General features: G+C 45.5%; 1 long non-coding RNA gene across 4 annotated transcripts in view; it reads right to left on the reverse strand.

The window, feature by feature from the left end:
- Positions 1 to 19,175, reverse strand: part of LOC137631602 (uncharacterized) — a 58,084-nt gene extending 38,909 nt beyond the window's left edge. For 2 of the 4 annotated variants that reach the window (XR_011041917.1, XR_011041918.1), the window contains exons 1-2: positions 18,999 to 19,175; positions 18,257 to 18,418 (exon numbers count right to left, since the gene is read on the reverse strand). This is a non-coding gene — a long non-coding RNA (uncharacterized lncRNA). The remainder of the gene's footprint in view (positions 1 to 18,256; positions 18,419 to 18,998) is intronic. The other 2 variants (XR_011041916.1, XR_011041915.1) reach the window with 2 other exon arrangements.
- Positions 19,176 to 22,224: the final 3,049 nt, after the last annotated feature.

The raw sequence follows: 22,224 nt of genomic DNA on the forward strand, positions 1-22,224 counted from the left end.
GAGTTCCTGAACGGCCCTGACTCACCACCATACCTTAGAGCTGCGTCATAGCCCCTTGGTTTTCCCTAGAATGTGTTGCTTTTAACCGTCACAGTTTATGCAGGGTAACATGAACATCAGGATCCTTTAATGGTCCTAGGTCGGTGACGTAGGTAATTGCAAAGCTGAAGGCTCAAAACTCATCCCCACCTACCTGCCCGTCCATGGGGTCGTTGTCCAACCTTAGAGAGGACACTCCGAGGAGATAGGGACCTCTAGATGGAGCATTCCTTCCCAACCTCGATACCCAAGGGCGGAGAGCCTCTCTTGCGGGCCAGAGAGAATCATCATCATCCTGATGGGAACCATGCAGGCGAACCTTCTGTAACACAAAGGGGACATAAGTCTGGATGTTCCTTGAACTTTGGTTAGCGATCCTATTCACAGGCTGGGATCAGCAGTATAACTCTTAAAAAGCAATTTTAAAGACCAGTCATTTAATGTATTATCTTCTGGGGTATAGTGCGACACTTGTATTCATGAAATGTGACACTGTTGGCGTATTCGCCACTGGGTGGAAATTTATTTCTATATGAACACTATGTTGTATGGATATTTATCCATATCTAGACATAGTTAGAATTGACTATGCATAAATATAGGCATAATTAATGTATTTCTATTTGAACACTATGTTGTATGGATATTTAGCCATATTCAGACATAGTTAGGATTGAATATGCATAAATATAGGCATAATTAATTTAATTCTATTTGAACACGATGTTGTATGGATATTTATCCATATTTATACATAGTTAGAATTAAATACATGCATAAATATAGGCATAGTTACGTTCATAAATAATTTTTTTTTTTTTTTTTTTTTTTTTTTTAAATCCTTCCCTTCACAGGTAAAACAAAAGATTGGCCACCCGTGGTCTGAGTGATCTCCGACTGTACCGGAGCTCCGGTAACCATCCCCGGTACAAACAAAGGTCCGTCATAGTGACAACGTGAACCAGAGGAAATCTAATATTAACCTCAATGCTGATCGCCTGTACGATATCCGGTTAAGCCGGAGATTCGATGAAAGGGATCGTAATGACGATATTGTGATTATTCATGAAAAAGGGTTCATACCCTGATTCTGATCGTCTGATTGATCTCTGTTTGTACCGGAGAACCAGTGACAAAGGTCCGGCATCGTGAAAACGTGATCCTCATCGGTACGATAACATTCTCTAAAACTGAATGTCTGTGTTATCTCCAGTGAAGCCGGAGATTCGATGAAAAAGGGACCGTAATAATGAAACTGTGAAATCCTCATCGGTATCACATTGTTAACTCCGGTTCTGGACGTCTGCTTGATCTCTGTTTGTATGGGAGATCCGGTAGCAAAGGCCAGTCCCCGTGAGATCGTGACCGTCACCGGTACGATAACATTAACCTCAATGAATGTTTGAGTTATCTCCAGCGAAGCCGGAGATTCGATGAAAAAAGGGGCCGGAAAGGTGTAATTGAGATCAAACATGACAAAGGTTCGTGTGCAAAAGGCCTCAGCCGGAGTCCGAGTGCCGGATTTCACCGTTGCACTCCAAATATCTGACTAGTTCTCACCCAATGAGTATCCATTATAGCGGCGTATAACTCAAGGCGGAGCTAAGCATAACTCAAGGCGGAGCTAAGGGTGTCGGTATAAATCGAACCCAATTAATGACTCATACACCAACGTTCCTACTAATAGTGTTAGCCATATTAACAGTAACCACATCAATAAAACGTGTATAACATTAAACGTACTATCATCAACTCTGATAATAAGAGGAGGCCTGAATAACTCGTGAACGTATAAAAACGGAGAACGGGAAAATCACCTCCCTTACTCGAGCTAATAAACGATCACCCTATGCTCTCACTCTCAAGGTTACATAATAAAAGCTAACATCACACAATAATATACGGAAAGTAAAAAACTGATTGCTTTTATTTTATTTTTATTTCTTTCCTTTATCTTTTTCATTTTTAGTCATTGTAACAACCAAGAACGAAGAATAACGACAACGTAACCAATAAATAAGGATATAGTCTAAATCGACCCTTCCTGGGGCGAGTACAAACTAACAGACTAAATCGCAAACGTTTAAATCGCTATTCGCCCAAAACCATTGTTGGCACTAAAATATCCAAATGTTTGTATATTTGTAATTTACCTAATGTCTGTTAATGACATAAGGATAAATAACTTAAAGCAATCTGCCGACCTGCGAGGGTCGGGGAAGCAGTGACATGCCCTTAAAATAAATATAAACACCAGCCTTAGCTAAAGGCAAGGCAAATATAAGTGTTAAGTGTATGGGCGACCTCCGGTGAAGCCGGAGCGTAATGAGATGTCCTGAATAATGCCGTCTTAGCCAAAGGCAAGGCAAATATGTGTGAAGTGTATGGGCGACCTCCGGTGACGCCGGAGGATAATGAGATACCCTGAATAATTCAATTGTGGCTAATAATTCAATTGTGAAGAAATAAAAGCCAAGCCGCAGCTAAAGGCTAAGGCTTAGATCATAGCAAAGCGTATTTACAAACTCCGGTGAGGCCGGAGGGAGAAGAAAGGTCCTGAATAATTATTGTGAATAAAAACACAATTGTAATAACAATGGCTATTGTGGATATGGCCGTGTCCTGAGACCGCAGTAAGGGCCACCGGAGGGTCGTATCTAAACAATATGAAGCCCGTCCCATGCAGTAAACAATATATAAATATAACAATAGAACGAAAGTCATTGAGAATCCCTCAAGCCGGAGTAGAACTCAAGGCGGAGTGGAAAACGTTCATAAACTACTCCCGAGCCGTAACGGGAAGAGGACGAAACACGGACCAAAATAACGCTAACAATTGAAAAGTCACGAAAAATAAATAACTCGTAAGTTATCATCCACCCCGAGGGGGAGAGGTGAGGGAGGGAGAACCCGTTGAACGCACAAAACGGAAAACGGGAAATCCGCTCAACCACCAGAGCTAAGAAAGAAAACGAGAGAAAGGGGTAACTCGTGACTGCGAACAGAAAACGGGGACCCCAGTCTCTCGATCCCTTGGACACAAAAACAGGACTAAAAATCACACAACACTATTATAAACGTATAAAATAAAAATGTACATCCATATAACACTACGATCGAAGAATAGCATCTGCTAAAACTTAAAATAAATAGCACAGTCGAGTGACGAACGCCTCGGAGGGGCGGGTACTAAACAAAAACAAAGCTAAATCGCTATCTCGTTCGTAGGCTGGACTTACTACCAAAAAGTACCATGAGCATAAATACACAAAAAAATAAAAATAAAAATAATAACGGTTCTAAAGGCATAAGGCCAGGGACTTAACCAAGAACCTAAGTGACAGAGTACTAAACGGGCAGACAAAGATGAATTCCCAAACAAGTGAACAAACAATGGCCGCCATGAAAGGCCAGACGGGAATAATAAAACAGACTATACTGGATATAAAACAAAAGCCCGGTACAATAAAATACTGTCAAAACAAACTATGGTACTTAACATTGGAATGTGTGAAGATGGAGCTTCGGACACGACAAAATAAATCCACGATAGATAAAAAAGACCGAGAGCACAACAAAACAATTCAACACTTTGTATTCCAAAAAGAAGGATGTTGTTCAGATGGCGCTCGCGTCGTGGCGGTGGTGTTGGCTAGGACCTTTGTATCGGCCCATCCCTTTGACGAAGGAATTAACTAAATGGAAGACAACCTGTGAATAGTGGTTTTCACGCGCCTTTGCTTTATACACGACACCCAAAAGGTGCTCGCGCGAGGGTAGTAACCTCAGCATTCCATGCTTTTTTCTTTCTCTGGTATAATTGGAAAGTTTTATCAGAAAAGATATATAAGAAGGACTCTTTTCACCCGGCGCCACAGATCGACCCAGAAAATTTATGGTTCCATGGTTTCTCGCACCTAAAATGACAAGTTCGTAGGTAATTTGTAATTTTCCTAACTATACAAACCTTAGCTATTTTATAGGGGTAATACTTTTGGCATAGCTGAAATGACAAGCCATTAAAATTTAACGAGGGTTTACTACCCACACTGCTAGTTAGCGGGGGTAGGGGAGGGTAGCTTGCTAACCCCCCCCCCCCTCACACACCTGTGCTTGAGCTCACTTTGTTTGGAGGTAGGACTTCAAGGGGATAGGGTTGGCGGGCAAGTTTGATTAAATAGCTAAGGTTTGTATAGTTAGGAAAAATACATATTATCTACGAATTGGTCATTTGTTCCGTAACTGACATACAAACCACGCTATTTAATAGGGGTGACTCACCCATTAGGAAGGGTGGGCGTCCCAGCCAGTGCTGGCTTTTTGGCTTTGCCCGGGGACTCGTTATTTAAGTGTGTCAGCACCCAAGAAATAAGGAGTCCCTGCACCTCGCTAGAACCTTGCTACGCAAGGACTGCGTCCTACGCAAGCTGTGTATGAAGGTATAACGAAGTCTGACTCATCCTAGGAAGTTGATCCGAGTTTCTTTAGATGGAAACTTGTAGACTAGGACTTTCCCAATACCACTTCGTCAGGGTATGGGGACGTGACAGTATTAACTTAATACTAGGAACACAAGTAAACATGGTTTACCCGCAGTGGTTTGAGGTCAGCTATGCAGAGAACCCAGGATGCTGCTTTCCCCAAGAGAGGGGATGATGAATAAAAGAATAAGGGCCAGTCGAACCTTTTCATTCATGCAGACTAAAACCGGGTAACAATGCCCTCAACCTTCTGCTACTCGTCCAATAAGGAGCTTGGTTTTAAACCAGCTATTGTGCAGCCACCACAGGACCGATAGAGAACGTATCGAGTCTCCTGTGGGTCACGTCTTGCAGGCAGAGGGTTGTGAAGGTTGTCCGACGCTTCCACACCCCAGCTTGAAGGACCTGCGTCACCGAAAAATGATATTTTCATAAAATAAATTTTTGAATATACTTACCCGCTGGTTATATAAGAATGGCTAGCGTCCCTGACGCCTCGGTAGGAAATTCAAAACTCCCGCGTGGCTATCGCAGATACGCCAGGTGTACACTAGTGCCCTCTCGGTACAACAGGTAGAACTATACCCACCTCTTCAGATTTTCCATGACCCATGGTCTCTAGAGGGGAGGAGGGGGTGGGTTTTTAACTTATATAACCAGCGGGTAAGTATATTCAAAAATTTATTTTATTATGAAAATATCATTTTTAAATATAAAACTTACCCGCTGGTTATATAAGAATGGCTGATTGACACCCTTGGTGGTGGGTCAGAGACAGCTACATAATTGGAAATTCACTTAAGCGTTACACAAACTACTTAAGAGGTTCTCACCTGATAAGGAAGCCGACAGTAATGCTCTGCCTCATTTTGTCTGCTATCCTTAGAAGATCCAGCGGTCCACCCAGGGGGCTGATGATATCTAGGAGCTGTCACATGGTTCAATAACCTATAGCATGACAGGACCTCAACCAATCCCTTGTTCCGGGCACTCTCTAGGAACAAAATGACCACCTGACTAGGTCAAAGATTGCGGAGGATTGTCGACCAATCTTCATGTACAATCATAAAAACCTATATAATAGTTCAAGAGAAGAACAGGGGTACTAGGGATATAGGGAAATGTAGTGGTGAATGTCTCACCTACTACTTCACTCGTTATTACGAGTGAACCCAAAACGTAGACGTCCTCATAAAGAGACTGAATACGATCTAAGAAAAGCAAGGCGAATACAGGAATACCCCTCCACAAGGCTGTATACGCGATGCTTTGCAGAGAACAGATTAGTTTAAAAGTTACAGAAGCTCTTATAGCTCTAACTTCATGAGTCTTTAGCCTTTCGACATGTTACGATCTGCTACCCAACAGTCTGAAAGAACTCGTCACTAAAGTCTATACTAGACGATAGAGCGTTCTAGACATAGATAGCGCAGGCTCCTTGACCGTGCACCAAAGAGTCATGAATAGGCTCTTAACCTCTTTGGTCCTGACCCGATAAAACTTCATCGTTTTCACCGAGTAAAATATTCTTCATAGCCCTTCACAAACCAAATCTGAGATGATAAAGATCCCGAAAGATTTAGCCCATGGATGAGAAGGAAGTTTGTTCATGATCAAGAATCCAGGATGCAAGGAGCCTATGGCTTATCCATTGTGAAGTCTATGTTCTTGCTAAAAGATTGAACTTCACTGGCTCTCAACTATAGTAGACTTATTTAGAAAGTCTCCAAAGTTAGGCCTTAAAATGAAACCAAGTGTAAAGGCTCGGATCTGTCGCTACCGCAAAATTCCAGAAACAAATCCCAAATTTCGGCTGGAGCATCTTGCTGACCCTTCTAAATTATCTTAATGACCTGAGAAGATCTATAAGGTCTTTATTTGATAGATGCAATCTTCTGCGTCTGTAGACAACTGTCCGCATACTCCCTTGATGGTCGAGGAGGAAAAAATGTGTTTTCCCTCCAAGGTCTGAGGAGAAACAGGCCACTTGTCTTAAGAGTTACCAAATGAAGAGCCCTTTAGCTCTACACTACTCCATAAAACACCCTATTTGGGTTGTAAAACCTTGAGGAAACGGTCCCTTGTACTAGCGATAGCCTCAGCTGTCTCTTTCGAACAGCCTCTTGATCATAGGGGTTTTCGAAAATATTGGAGGCAGCTATACCTAAAGCCTGATGGTTTAAAAAATAAAGCGTTCGTGATCCTGACACAGGAAAAAACGGAGTGATGGCATGCTTCTAGCAAACACCCAGCATGAGCCCAGCCTGGGAACAGTATGGTTCCAGCCTGCAGTACATGCTCATCAAGTCGTGAGAGAGAGAGACAAAATCTAGACCTCATCCCAACATGCATCCATATCAGTCGCAAGAAACCAATACAGTACTGAAGCTAGGCCTGCTGAAAAGAAGCATCACCCACATGAACCTCATGCTGTGAAGTTAAGACCTGATCATGTGTACCAACAAATGTTCAACACACGAAGTCAAAGTTTGACGCAAGAAAGCGTTAGCTGTGAGGTGAGAGCAACACGAAGACAAGACAAGTCTGTCCATACTGCCGTGAGCCAACGACTAGACTGTATACGTCTAATATGCGACTAAAATGTCGCCTGTGCTTGCATCCCCGTAGGGTGCTAGCATGCTGTATGCGTTCACCTTGTCGAGTGGATACAGCGCTCTGTGTACGACTCGCCTGCAGTAAATCTACAGCATGCTGCCCGGGGACAACAGTATCGTGTCCGGTCAGTGGCACACCGGAGCAACTGTTAGTCTAACATGATGCGGAAAAACCCGACAGACCTTATCCACTATATGTCCAACCTGGAACATGAGTCTAGGTTGCTTAGAATTACAGGTTGCCATGTTTGTCGAGAGATACTCGCGTGTAGTATGCGTCCGCATGAGTGGAGACGCGTATCCTGCCGACCGCGAGGATGGGACAACTAGTTGAAAGGATCAACTTTGACTGTCAGCGTCTGAGCATGCATGTGGGTCTGAGCCGCTACAAGCGTCTGCTCTACCGCCTCCTGACACAAGAGCCTATCTTTGCGAGGAGACCCTGCTGAGCATCGGAGAACTATGCTATATGATACTAAAGGAAAACCATACCTTTGATCTAGTGGTAGTCGTCACTCTTTTAGGAGAAAACATTTTTCCCCCCAAGAAATCGTAAACACGAAAAAGAGATGAAATTGACCTCCTTTAGCTCAGACCAACCCTACACTCGCGGGGCAGCTTGTGCGCCACCTCAAGAGTGAGCGAAGGTTATTAGAGATCATCAACCGCAGCCCCGAGAGCGACCTGGGAGAGTCCCTATGACATTCCCAGTGCGCCTAGTGCGTGACCTGAACGTATCCCATGCTATGAGATATCGTTAACAGTAGTCACCCGAACCCAGAAGAAAGTACAGTACTAAACAATTCCTCAAACTGGGGGCGGAGAGGAAGTGTAAACAGAAGCAAACTGAGTACCTCTCCTCTCGAAGAATTATATGTCTTACGCGCTTTTGCCGCTAACACGTCGCCTTTTTTCAACAGAAAAACTTTCAGTAAACATCAGTAACTGAGGGATAAATTACTAGAAAACATACGACTCCTGAAAGGTCTCGGACGTATTGATTGTTGATGACCAAGTCTAGGCTCTGCGACCTTCTAAGAGGACCAACTCTGTCTTCCCTGACTGTGCTTCAGATTCCAGAGAAAGAGCCAGGATTAAATATAACTCTTCTGACTTCTGCTCCTGTCGTGGAAGAAAAAACACACTCGATTGCTTCCCCTTTAAGAATCGCAATACACCTGCTGGGAGAGCAAGTTCTGTCCGCGTGCCTACCTGGCGATTAACTTCCTAGTCTACAGGAGGAACGACAAACGTCATTCGATTGCAGCTGCGCTCTGATTAAATAGACGTCGTACGGACCAAGGGTCCGCTCTGCTGTTCTACCAGGGCTGCCAGAAGTTGTTTAGCCTGGCTCCCACTGCTTGAAGGGGAGAGCAGTCAAACCCTGCCTCGACTGGGCTTGACTCCTCTTTACCTTTGCTTCCTTGCCTCTGGTTTGAAAGTACTTCTGCCTATTGGTTTACCTCGAAAAGGTTGGGAATAATGAGAATATGATGTTCCCTCCTTAGTTCTACGAGAAGAGAAGGGCGTAGGTAAAACCTTACTGACTGTTTTAGTAACCAAAGTTTGAGTAGTCTTCCGAGCCCAATTTGCAGGCACTCCCTTAACTAAATCCTGCGGAAAAGGAGCCGAAGATATGGGCGCAAAAGCAACTCCGATCTCTAACATGGAGTGATACCCTCAGAAAAGAAGGAACACAAAGTAGCTCTTTTCTTTATAACTCCTGCAGTAAGTAAAGCAGCCAGCTCTTTAGAACCATCCCTGACTGCCCTCTCCATACAAGACATAAGTTGGATAAGACTACTTGTGTCCGTGTCCTTTATCTCAGTTACTCTTCTGCTTAAGACTCCCAGTGACCACTCAAGTAAATTAAATAGTTCCACTCTCTGAACTATCCTTTCAAGAGCTGGTCAAACTTCGACATTGACCACTACAGTCTATTCCTTCTCATGGCCAGGACACAGGAAGAATCTACCAGGTTTGAGAACTCTCCCTGCACAGACGCCGGCACTCCCAAACCCAAGACCTCCCCCGTCTCATACCAAACATTCGACTTAGAATTTAACTAGTCTGGTGGGAAAGCGAAGCATGTCCTGCCCAGAGCTTTCCTTAAATCCATCCATGCTCTTATTAACTTCAATACTCTCTTAACTAGTCTGGTGGGAAAGCGAAGCATGTCCTGCCCAGAGCTTTCCTTAAATCCATCCATGCTCTTATTAACTTCAATACTCTCTTAGAGCAAGAAATCACCTTTTATATATAGAAGGAAGTCTCCACTGCCTTACTTAAGGTAAACTCATAAGGGGAAGATCGCAGAGTAACTGGTGTAAAACAGTCTGGTAAAAATTCCGAGAAGACTAGATTTATATAAGTCCACCGAATGTTGAAGTGGTTTCTCTTTTCTCTCTGAGATATCCTCCAATTGATCCTTGTGAGAGAGAACCTCATCCGGGTCCACTTCTAACAAATCAGAGATTGGAGCTAAGCAGGAGCATCAGTGGTAACATGGACGCGCTTGCGCTGTTCCATATCCACATCCAATTGACAGCCACTTGCCTTGGTTTGCTGTCACAAACAGAATAAATCCAGCTGGCGCTGGCGCTTCGCCTCGTCCTGGTGCGCCGCGCACACGTGATATTAGCGCTACCGCCGCTGGTCGCGCTGGCGCTCTGCCCACTCGTGACTTGACTGCCGTGGGTCGTCGCGCTGGCGCTTGGCGCTTGCACTGGCGCTGGTGCTTGGCGCTTGTCTGGCGCTGGCACTGACGCTTACACTCAGCGCCTTCATTAATTAACTTCTGAGCCTCGTCTCGCTTCCGCTCAGGCACCGCTTGCGCCTCGCGCCTGCCATTTGGCGAACGTCATCAAGCTTAAACTAACGATCGGCTGTCTGCTTATTTTAATAGTTGTTGTGAAACAGAACTGTGCCGAGACAAATCTACATCGACCTGCCACTGAACAGTGAAACTGGGAGACCGCCTGTGCGATATCACGTCGGTCCCAGAGATAGCAGGCCGCCTGTGCGACAACGGGCCTACCACTGAAGGCTAACACCCAGGATCACCGTCAACAGCTGGACGATAAGACTTCATCATCAACGAGAGCTGTTGTTTGAAACGTAAATACGCAGAAGGAATCTAATATTGTTTTCAGCTAAGCGCCTGAAAAGCGCCTATAATATTTGACAACATTAATACCTCGCTTTATCTATAACGAGGGTGAGTGCTCTGCACTCAAGAGTACTTCTGTTCGGGTCTAAAAAGACTGTAGCCCCTGGCTACTCTCTCGATTCCTTTCGTCGTTCGACTTAACTTCTCCCCTTCCAGGAGCTTGACAGAGGTCTAAGACTAGGATAACGACAGATCCGAACCGAAGCACTCTCCACTGAATAAAATTCACTGCGTAATTTAACACCAAAAAATTTCATTCCATTGTTTATTAAAAGGAAAGCTTCACAATCATTTGAAAATCATAGTATACGTTCTCTCAAACAAAATTAACTCATTTAAAGAGAGACTTACCATTCTCTCAATCGTTCGAATGGAAATGAAAAATACCGAATCCAATATAAATGCAGCGAAAAATTAAATAAGTAATAAATATTACCTTGATAGGTATAATATTTATAACAAAATAAAACCTTAAATTAAGGAATTCCAATAAGAGATGAATCATCACTCGTATCATTAGAACATTTACATTTAACATAAAAATAATTTTAGTATTCCACTAAGGAGACAACGATACATAGAATCGTGTACATCAATTCGTATAATAATCAAGTGAAATTTAACTTCCTTTAATTTCTGACTAAGGAAAAGTACTGACAGGATCAATTAATTTCAAAATAAAATGTTCCTTTTATATAGTACAACTAAAATTTTTGAGAAGTAGGAAGAATGTATTATTCATAAAAATATCTACGAAATATTGTAGTATTGTAACAATACTGATAACTGCGTAACAACTGAACGCTAGTTAATCTTTGCAAACAGATTGAAGATTACCTCAAGAAAAACTATTAAAAGGATAAAAATATCTTAGATTAATAATCCTTTAATTAAATTTATAACTTAATATTTCAAAAGAAAGTACAGTATTCACTTATAATTATTTGTAAAAGCAAGTCGACTTATATCATACGACATAAAACTGTGACATCATCAATGGACGAAATGTTTACCTTTCGTCCTATGCTTTAGTGAGGTTTAAAAAAAGGTCAATAAATCTTTCAATCTTATCTTTTAAGTTATAAATACGTGAACAGTTCAAATAAAAGAAACAGGCGAAAGCCTAAACTCAAAAAACATTAATACATCACCAAATAACGTCCAAACAGAGTAAAATGCGAGAGCAAATTTCCAATAGAACCGACGGCCAAGCCGGCAGGGAAAATCTGAAGAGGTGGGTATAGTTCTACCTGTTGTACCGAGAGGGCACTAAGTGTACACCTGGCGTATCTGCGATAGCCACGGGGGAGTTTTGAATTTCCTACCGAGGCGTCAGGGACGCTAGCCATTCTTATATAACCAGCGGGTAAGTTTTATATTTAAAAATTCTTTTTGAATGCCAGGGACGTAGCTATGCCCTTGACATCATGGGCTCTAGGACGACGTGACGGAGGAGGATCTGGATTCAGGGCCAGATGAATCACCCTACGAATCCATGTAAAGATGGTGTTCTTGGTGACCCTCCTCTTAGTCCTCCCAGTGCTGACGAACAATGCTGGCACATGAGGACGGACTGCAGCTGTTCTTTTAAGATATAGCCTCAAACTCCTTACTGGGCATAGTAGGAGATGGTCTGGGTCATCTGTTACAGAACGGAGAATAGAAATCCAGAAGGAGTCGAACCGAGGATCCGCTACTCCCGGATTCTGAGTCTTAGCAGTAAACTCAGGGACGAAGCTGAACATTACCTCCCCCATCCCCTTGAATGGACGATGTCATACAAGAGACCATGAAGTTCGCCGACACGCTTGGCCAAAGCCAAAGCTAGTAGGAACACCGTCTACCAGGTTAGGTGGCGATCTGATGCCTGGCGTAATGGTTCATAGGGAGGTCTCTTAAGAGACCTGAGAACTCGAACCACGTTCCATGGAGGTGGTCTCACTTCCGACTGAGGGCAAGTAAGTTCATAGCTACTATGAGTAGAGAAAGTTCCAGCGAAGAAGAAATGTCCATTCCTTTCAGCCTGAAAGCTAGACTTAAGGCTGAGTGATAGCCTTTCACTGCCGAGACTGAAAGGCGCATTTCTTCCTGCAAATACACGAGGAACTCCGCTATTGCTGGAGTAGTGGCATCGAGTGGAGAGATACCCCTTCCACGACACCAACCACAGAAGACTTTCCACTTTGCCTGGTAGACAGCTGCGGATGACTTTCGCAGATGTCCAGACATCCTGACCGCAACTTGCTGCGAAAATCCTCTCTCAGCGAGGAGATGCTGGATAGCCTCCAGGCGTGAAGTCGTAGCGAAGCTACGGCTTTGTGGAAAATGTTGGCATGTGGTTGTCTTGAGCAGATTGTGCCGTGGAGGGAGATCTCTCGGTAGGTCCGTTAGGAGTTGCAGAAGGTCCGGAAACCATTCCGCGTGATGCCATAGTGGAGCTATGAGGGTCATTGAAAGATTGACTGATGTTCTGGTCTTGTTGAGCACCCTCCTCATCAGACAGAACGGGAGAAAGGCATAAACGTCGATGTCCCACCGTTGTTGGAAAGCATCTTGCCAGAGAGCCTTGGGGTCTGGGACTGGGGAGCAGTACAGCGGAAGCTCTAAGTTCAGGGCTGTTGCGAACAGATCCACAGTCGGAGAACCCCACAAAGTCAGGACTTTGTTGGCTACTAGATGATCCAAAGACCACTCGGTACTCACTATCCGAGACGCTCTGCTCAGATTGTCGGCGAGCACATTTCTTTTGCCTGGAACGAAACGTGCCGATAGTGGAATCGAGTGGACTTCGGCCCATCTCAGTATCTCTACTGCAAGATGGGATAGCTGCTTCGAAAAGGTACCTCCTTGTTTGTTGATGTATCCACTACTGTGGTGTTGTCACTCATTACCACCACAGAGTGACCCGCCAGGTATTGTTGGAACTGTTAAAGGGCCAGGAATACGGCCTTCATCTCCAGAAGATTTATATGGAGGTACTTTTCTGATTCTGACCACAGGCCTGAGGTCGTGTGGTGCAGTACGTGGGGCCCCCACCCTTTCTTTGAAGCATCCGAAAACAGCATCAAATCCGGGGGAAGGACCAGAAGATCCAATCCTCTTCGTAGGTTCTCGTCTGTCACCCACCACTGGAGGTCCATCCGTTCTGCAGGTCCCATAGGGATCAGGACGTCCGGGGAATCGTAACCTTGATTCCACCGGGACTTCAGTCGCCACTGGAGGGATCTCATCCTTAGGCGACCGTTGGGAACTAGATGAGCCAATGATGAAAGGTGACCGAGGAGACGTAACCACGATTGGGCTGGAAGTTGTTCTCGTCTGAGAAAAGGGCTTGCCACCTTTCTCAGCCTTGCTATCCTGTCGTCTGATGGGCAGGCTTTGTGGAGATTGGTGTCTATAACCATGCCTAGATATACCAGTCTTTGAGTGGGAAGCAGAGAGGACTTCGAGATTTACCATGATCCCCAGATCCTGGCAAAGTCTCAGAAGTTTGTCCCGATGTTGAAGAAGGGATGACACAGAGTCTTCTAGGATCAGCCAGTCGTCCAGATAACGGAGGAGACGGATGCCGATCCTGTGTGCCCACGATGATATCAGGGTGAAAACACTGGTGAAAACCTGTGGTGCTGTGGAGAGACCGAAACACAGCACCTTGAACTGGTACTCTTTGCTGTCTAGGCTGAATCTAAAGTACTTCCTTGAAGACGGATGGATTGGGATCTGGAAGTACGCGTCCTTCAGATCCAGTATACACATGCAGTCTTGCGGTCTCACTGCTAGTCTGACCGTGTCTGCAGTCTCCATGCTGAACGGAGTTTGTTTGACAAACTTGTTCAGAGCCGAGAGGTTGATGACTGGTCTCCAGCCTCCAGACACCTTCTTTACAAGAAAGAGTTGACTGAAGAAGCCTGAGGACCCGTCGAGGACCTCTTTGAGAGCGCCCTTCTTCAACAGGGTCTGGACTTCTGCCCGAAGGGCTTGCCCCCTTGCTGATCCCATGGCAAGGGAGGTCAATGACACTGGATTCGTCGTCAGGGGAGGTAGAGATGTTGTGAATGGGATGCGATATCCCAGACTGATTACGGAAACCGTCCAGGAATCGGCCCCGAGTTGCTGCCACCTGTCTGCGCAACTTTGTAGGCATCCCCACACTGGTGGACATGCAGGGGGACTGCCAATCCTAGCGTTTGTGGCCTCGGTTGCTCCCTCTAGGATTCTTATCTCCTCTGGAGGACTTTTTGCCTTTCCTGTCCTTGACAGGAAAGGGCTTAGACACCACTGTCTTCGCTGCTGCCGTTGGTTTTGTGGTCTTGGTTGGACGGAACTGCTGGGGTGCTGGAGGCTTATAGGGCTTAGATGTCAAAGCCCTATGAAGGAGGGAGTCTTGGTGAGACTTCCTCCACCTCTCAGTGGCCCATTCCACATCCTTGGGCTCAAACAAGTTCGACCTTCTAAGGAAGAATGCCTGAGCCTATTTATCTAGGTGCAAGGGACCTTCTGATGGAACCTCTCAGCCACCGCATCCCGACGTTTCAGGATGGTTTTAGCCCACAAGTTCGAGACTTGGTGGGCCAGAAACTCAATCGTGCGAGTGCCTGAGAGGAGGAACGTCTCCATAGCTTTGCTGGTATGTTCTTTGGAGAAATCCTCAGAGCGTATCAGGATACCTATGGTCCATAACAGCACACTTCGCAACCTTCTCCTGGTTGAGGATCTCTGTTGCCGAGAACGAGACCTGCCGGTTGGAGTGTCTCTCAAGAGGGACTCCCCTGGTAAGCTCTTCCAACAAATGGTGGAGAGGAAGAGCTAAACAAGGCTCCTTCAAGATCTCAAAGTACCTCCTTTGCTGTACGTGAAGAGGCGGGAAAAGCTTGTGGCCGGCACTGGAACGGTTAGAGGAGGACAACTAGGAGAGCTGAACAGCGATCTTGTCCCTGGTACTCTTAACCCCGAGACCAGGGCAGAGCCGCACTGGCCTTAGAAGCTTTATGAGTGCCAAATACGCGGTCCAAGACCGTGTCCTTGCCCTCTCGAGGAGGGATCTCTGGGTCGGCAAACCCATTGAGAGCCTTCATTAGAGTCAGGACTTGCCAAAATGCATGCTCTGACTCTTTTAGTTCTCCTCCAGATGTTGGACTTGCAGCGAAGTCTCCTGTCCCCAAAGGCTCTTCTTGGGGAGATTCGCGGATGTTCTCCGAGTGGCTGGTTGGCTCCGTCCTAGGTAAGCTCTTCCAACGAATGGTGGAGAGGAAGAGCTAAATAAGGCTCCTCCAAGATCTCGAAGTACCTCCTTTGCTGTACGCGAAGAGGTGGGAGAAGCTTGTTGCCCAAAGGCTCTTCTTGGGGAGATTCGCGGACGTTCTCTGAGTGGCTGGTTGGCTCAGTCCTTGGTAAGCTCTTCCAACGAATGGTGGAGAGGAAGAGCTAAACAAGGCTCCTCCAAGATCTCGAAGTACCTCCTTTGCTGTACGCGAAAAGGTGGGAGAAGCTTGTTGCCGGCACTGGAACGGTTGGAGGAGGTCAACTCTGAGAGCTGAACAGCGATCTTGTCCCTGGTACTCTTAACCCCAAGACCAGGGCAGAGCTGCACTGGCCTTAGAAGCTTTTTGAGTGCCAAATACGCGGTCCAAGACCGTGTCCTTGCCCACTCGAGGAGGGATCTCTGGGTCGGCAAACCCATTGAGAGCCCTCAGAGTCAGGACTTGCCAAAATGCATGCTCTGACTCTTGTAATTCTCCTCCGGATGTTGGACTTGCAGCGAAGTCTCCTGTCCCCAAAGGCTCTTCTTGCGGAGATTCGCGGACGTTCTCCGAGTGGCTGGTTGGCTCCGTCCTAGGTCTTGTCGAGGATTTTGGTACTGTCTTCGAGTCCTTCGACTCCTTCCTGGGAAGGATGTAGGACTAACAGACGGTGGCAAGTTCTTTTCAGCCCCTACCCGGGAAGACTTTTCAACGCGAGGTGGGGTTTCCCTCATTGGTGTGATGGGGGAACGTCTCACCTCACGTGACTCCCGAGGACGGAAAGTCCTCGTCCGACAGGGAAGGAGAAAAAGTCTGTGGGGGTGAAGGAACCTGCCTCGAAAGCTTGCGTGGAGAAGTCACCGCGACCGGAACTCCTCTTTTTCTCTTCAGAGGGGTAGAAACAGCTAAGGATCTGTGACCTAACCTCAGAGAGAACAGGCTTGAAAGCCTGCGTAACTGTTCCGATTAGTCCACCGAACCATGGTTGTTGACTGACAGTCGCGCTGTCAGACACTCCCTCTGGAGGGACAGGGATCGACGGATCCCTGGGAGGAGTTCCCATAGGTGGGTTCGCCTTTAAAGAAAAAGTGATCCAAGACCTTTCTGGAAGTTTCCCTTCTGCCGCAATGGGCGCTGTTATGCGCTTGTGGGGAGGGGAATGCGGCGATGGCGACCTTGCCGTGCTTTGTCCAGCAGCCTCGCACGCGGGACGGTATTGACGCTCGTGCGGGGGCGCGTAATGGTGCTCGCGCGATGGAGAATACCAGGGGTCGCGCGCGGGAGACTGCTGGCTGGCGCGAGCGTGCAGGGGAGACTGCTGATGCGCGGGCGCGCAGGAGAATGATGGCGCGTGCAGGAGAATGATGGCGCGCGCAGGAGAATGATGGCGCGCGCGGGAGACTGTGGGCGCACAGGAGAGCGCTCAGGAGACTGATGGCGCGTGGGCGCGCAGGATCAGGGCGTTGGACACGCGGGCGTGCGGGCGAGAGTTCGCGCGCCCCAGCAGATGACCCGGGGGGGCGAGAGTTCGCGCGCCCCAGCAGATGACCCGGGGGGGCGAGAGTTCGCGCGTGCGCAGGCGATGCCCCGGGCGCGCGTGCGCAGGCGATGCCCCGGGCGCGCGTGCGCAGGCGATGCCCCGGGCGCGCGTGCGCAGGAGATGCCCTGGGCGCGCAGTTGAAGCCTGTGAGCGTGCGTCAGTATGGTGGCGCGCAACTGCAGGAAAGGATGGGGGCGCGCGCGCGCGCGTGCGTATCCTCGTGGGCGCGAGAAGGTGACTGCGCGATGGCGCGCTGGAGACAGCAGTTGGCGCGTGGGAGAAGTCATCTTTGACTTCCCAACAGCGCCCAGCTCCGAAGATTGTGGGCGCGCAGAAGAGATGATCGCTGTGCGTGGGCGCTGGCGCGCGGGAGAGCGCTGGCGCGCAGGAGAGCGCTGTCGTGTAGGAGAGCGCTGGTGCGCAGGAGAGCGCTGGTGCGCAGGAGTGTGCTGGCGCGTTGGAGAGCGCCGACAAGTAGGTGGTTGCTGGCGCGCAGGAGGTTGATGGCGCGCAGGAGAATGTTGGCGCACATGCCCATCATCGGCATGGAGCGTAAGGGACGTATGTGCGATGGCGCATACGCCCTTGATGCCCCGTAATAGGGTTCGATGCCTGACGAGCATGCAAGTCAGGTTTTGTAGGCGTGTAGCGCACATCAGTCCTCAGGAATGGCTATGGCAGGTCGGCAGGTTTGTCGGGTGGAAGGTCGACGTGACCTTTGAAAGGACGACTTTCCACCGAAGGGGATAGCGAACGATCCGCTGAGAGGTCCAGGACCAGAGCAGGAACAGTCGGTGATCGCTGACGAGGCTCTTCTGGGGCGGACTGCAACGAAAATGATGAACCAAAGAGGCGCCTCCTCACCGCAGGTGAAGGAAGGCCTCTCTGGCGAAGGGGAAGATATGAATACCGAGGGAATGGTTTCTGGGTACCTTGCCAGGGGAGCATGGGTAGCACACCTGGCTATCCAATCAGCGATTGGCGCGGGTTTTGAATTTTTCTGCCGTGACGTCGGGGACGTAAGCTATATATATATAACCACCAGGTAAGTCTTGTGTTTAAAAAAAGACATTTATGTAAAAAATAAACAAGTTAGCTTGTGTTTGGCACTAAATTTTCAATACCTTGAATTAAAAGAATACTTCCAACTCTCTTCCAAGTACAGTACGTACCTGTACATAAAAGGACTATTGGTAGTTGCTGCAAGATCTGTTTCTGATAAAGAAGTCCAATCTTCCTGATTCTGTAACTTATTTCCATCTTCAACAGCTGTTATAGCTCATTCTACTGTTGATATATAACTAGAGGTTCTTGGCATTAAAAAAAAAAAAAACCTGAAAGAAAGGAAATATATTAAACAAATTTTGGAGTGAATGTTACTCTAGGTATCTAAAAACCTATTATAGTTCTCAGAGATGATGAAATAATTTTTTTTACGGTATTAAGATAAATTTTGAATATTTCATGTGGAAAAATTTTTCCTAGGATGACCAAGAAATAGAAATTGATAATAGTGTGTTGTCCATTTATCATAGTACAGGAAATCACAACTATCCTCTCTTTTCAACAATAGAGTATACCAAGCTACATTAATCCCCCCAAACAATCCAGAAGATCATCTCACCCATGACCTATTGCAAAACTAAAAAAAAGCCACTAAGAATAGTATAAATATTCAAGAGTTTAAATTATTAAGTCCACATCTTTACTAGAATAACAAAAATTTTAACCTAAACAATTTCTAGATACAGAAACCATTTTTGACAACAGTTTTCTTTACTTATCAGCATCATTAGGATGGGCTTTGACAAATTACCCCCTTAGACAAATTATGCAGATAGATCATCATATTTTATATTAAATTCAGCCAAGGATAAACTACAGTGAATTACTGTTAAATATGAAATACAGTACCGTCAATTATAAAAACCAATTCTGTACAATCCAGCCTATTACAAATAAGTAGGCCAGACCTCTAATGCATTCAGCTATATGCAAGGCTGATATGGTAACTTTGCACTTTATGGACAATGACCTTAATGGTCAAAATCTATGTTGAGCCAAGTAGGTAATCCTGGAATAAATAGTACAAATGTTAATGAGCACAGAAAATAATGTCATCACAAAAGACCACCTAAATTAGGTCTTTCATAGACAATAACAAAGGTATCAATTAATTCCAGAATTTCAGGTAATGTCAGTTCACTCTAGCATCTTGATAACAACTTGCACTACAAACCCTTCGACCAGAAGGTTCCTCCTCCATGTTGATATATAAATGTTGATAAGGGGGGTCACCAATGAGAAAAAACTAATAGGATTCTCATGCAATCCAAGTACAGTATAGTAGCTTTTCAATGTTAAAGCTATGATCTAGAACCTTCATCTCATTAGCCATATAAAATGCATAGATATTTCTACTAGAGTAAAATATTCATACCTTTGTGCCAATTACTTACTGTTAATAAATACACTAATAATTAGAAGCAGGTATTGCAATCAAACTGTCCTGGCGGAGCAAGATGTCATTAAACTCAAACACACTAAGTTTAATAAAGTATTTGAAGCTATAAAAAAAAGAGGGAATACAAGCACTAGAGTTCAGTTTAAAATGTTGTTAAATTAGACAGTATCAGCTTATCTTTTGTTAGGTCTGAATCTGGTTTATTCAGAGCATACACATTATTAAGATATCCTGTAGAAACTAAGAAATTTCTTCGGGCAAATGAGAAGAGAAAAAATATATAAAATAGTGAAAGAGCAAAGGAAGCCATGGAAGTAAAATAAATATTAAAAGTAATTTGTATTTTTCCTAACAATACAAACCTAGTTATTAGTGGATGGTCGGGGAAACTGCTCATCATCGACAGTACACTGCAACACCACCTTGACCTTCACCTAGAACTAGTGGAGTGGTTGAAGCAGGAAGTGAAACTTGATGGAATCAGGTTTTTATAATTAGGAAAAATACAAACTCTGAAAAATCCAGACATTTTCACAGTACATACCTCGCAAAACCCCTCTCTCGGAGGTGGTGCTGGATATTCTCCCTTCATGAAGATACAGGGATGACAGTGTGCTGTGTAATCTCAATGCGGGGCTGGCAAAGCAGATTAGACCATTTAGGAGCCACCAGGGTCAACCTGAGATTTTGGGGTTCTCTGTATCCTTTTTAATTACCCTTCAAATCAGGCAAAATGATGGAAAAACTTAAGCCTCGAGGCTGTCCTACTAGTATTGGAAGACATTCTCTGGAGCTGCTTTTGAGTTTGGGATTAGGGAATAGTAGACCGGAGACATTGTTCAGCTTTGTGGCAAGCAGGTCTGTCAATGGAGAGCACCACAAAGTCAGCAGCCTCTTTGCTACTAGAGGATGAAGCACCCATTCTGCTACTATCACCTGACCCTGGTAACCAAGCTTATAAGCTATTACATTACTCTTGCTCAAAATGAATCTTGACGACAACACAAAGTTTTCCAGACCCCAGGAATGCGGCCGTCTTGCCAACTCGCAAAGGTGCTGTGAAACTAACTTTTTGCTTTATGATTTAAAGGCCATTACAGTGGTGGAGTCGCTCATCAACGGTCCCAAGTGACCTATCAGCTGGTGTTGAAATTACTTAAGGGCCAGAATCACTGCATTAACTTACATTGCAAGATGTTGATGTGCTAAAATTTCCTCCTAGACCAACACCCTTTTGGGTTTTCATTCCTCACCTGTGTAGCCAGCCCACCCTTTGATGCCTCCCTGAATAGAAGCATCTCTGGAGGAAGACACTTTAAGGAAGCTCCTTTGAGAATATTCTCATTCCTTCGGCACCTAGCTAGAACTTCCCTTACTTAGTCGACAGGAACTAGATGTTAAGGAGAGTCAGTGGCTGCAGTCTAGTGTGTCATCGAGCATCACTGGAATAACACTTACGGAGTTTAATGGGCAGAACATGCTTCTCCAGGAACGAAGCGTCTAAGTAACTTTCGTTATTGCCGAGCTGGGATAAGTTGTTTCATGAGACAGGGCTGCATTACTTGCTAAATCAGCTGATGCAGCTTCGAAGTTAAGACTTTTGCCTTCTTTGTTTATCAATGTACCAAAGTACTCCATCATCTGCTTGGGCTCGAGGCTGAAGTTCTCCCGATTTATAACTATGCCTAGACGGTGACTAAACACATGCTGGAAAAGCTAATCTCAGGAAGAGGACAGCATCAGCCAGTTGTTAAGATACTCCAGTATGTGCCCAAACTGAAATAAGTGAGAAGACTGCATGAACACCTGGTGGACAGTTGACAATCCGAAGCACATGACTTGAATGAAAGTCTTACCCCCACCCCAAAAGGTGAAGTGGAAGAACTTCCTGCTGGACCGAGATTTGAAAGTATGCAACCTTCAGATACAGGAACAGCATGAAATCGTTCCTCTACACTATTGATCATCTGGTATACACCATCTTAATTCTAAACTGTGTGCATTATGAATTTGATCAAGAGGGAGAGGTCCATGACCGGTCTCCAGACAAAATACCATAGCTAACTAGGAAGAGGCAGCTGTAAAAGCCTGGAGATCCGTCACATAAGATCTGTAGCGTGCCCTTGTCTAGCAGTCCTTACCTATATATAGAGGGAGAGGTCTTTAAAGATGTTTGGGAGATAAGACATCAATGTCTTCAGTATCAGAGTGAGGGGAGGGAAGATATTGGTGTGGTGTGGGCAATTGGTAATGACTTGATGCACAACAACAGAAAGGGAAGTCTACCAAGCTTTGCCCCTTTCATGTGCTCCTTACTGACTAACAAAGTGGGTAAAAAATGGGTGCAGGGTAGATAAAGACTTACCACTTAATAACATTAACGGCATACATTTTCCAAACTGCAATTGGCCTGGCAGACCCCCACAAAGGTCTAAAATAAAAAAAAGGGCAATTCACCAAGAAATAAATACCTAATATCAAGACTCATAGTCAATTGCATTACCAGTATCAAGACACCCCAAAAATGGACCTCCTAACCCCTGTTCTCCAACTAGGATAAGCTAAATGGTGTAGGTTCCAGATGAAACTAAAGTATAAATAATCAATCACACCTTTGAGAATAGGAAATGACAAGATTGATACTTTGGTTCTACAAGACCCAATTAAGCATGCCTT

Source organism: Palaemon carinicauda, chromosome 40, assembly GCF_036898095.1.
Source record: "Palaemon carinicauda isolate YSFRI2023 chromosome 40, ASM3689809v2, whole genome shotgun sequence".
NCBI classification, from domain to species: domain Eukaryota; kingdom Metazoa; phylum Arthropoda; class Malacostraca; order Decapoda; family Palaemonidae; genus Palaemon; species Palaemon carinicauda.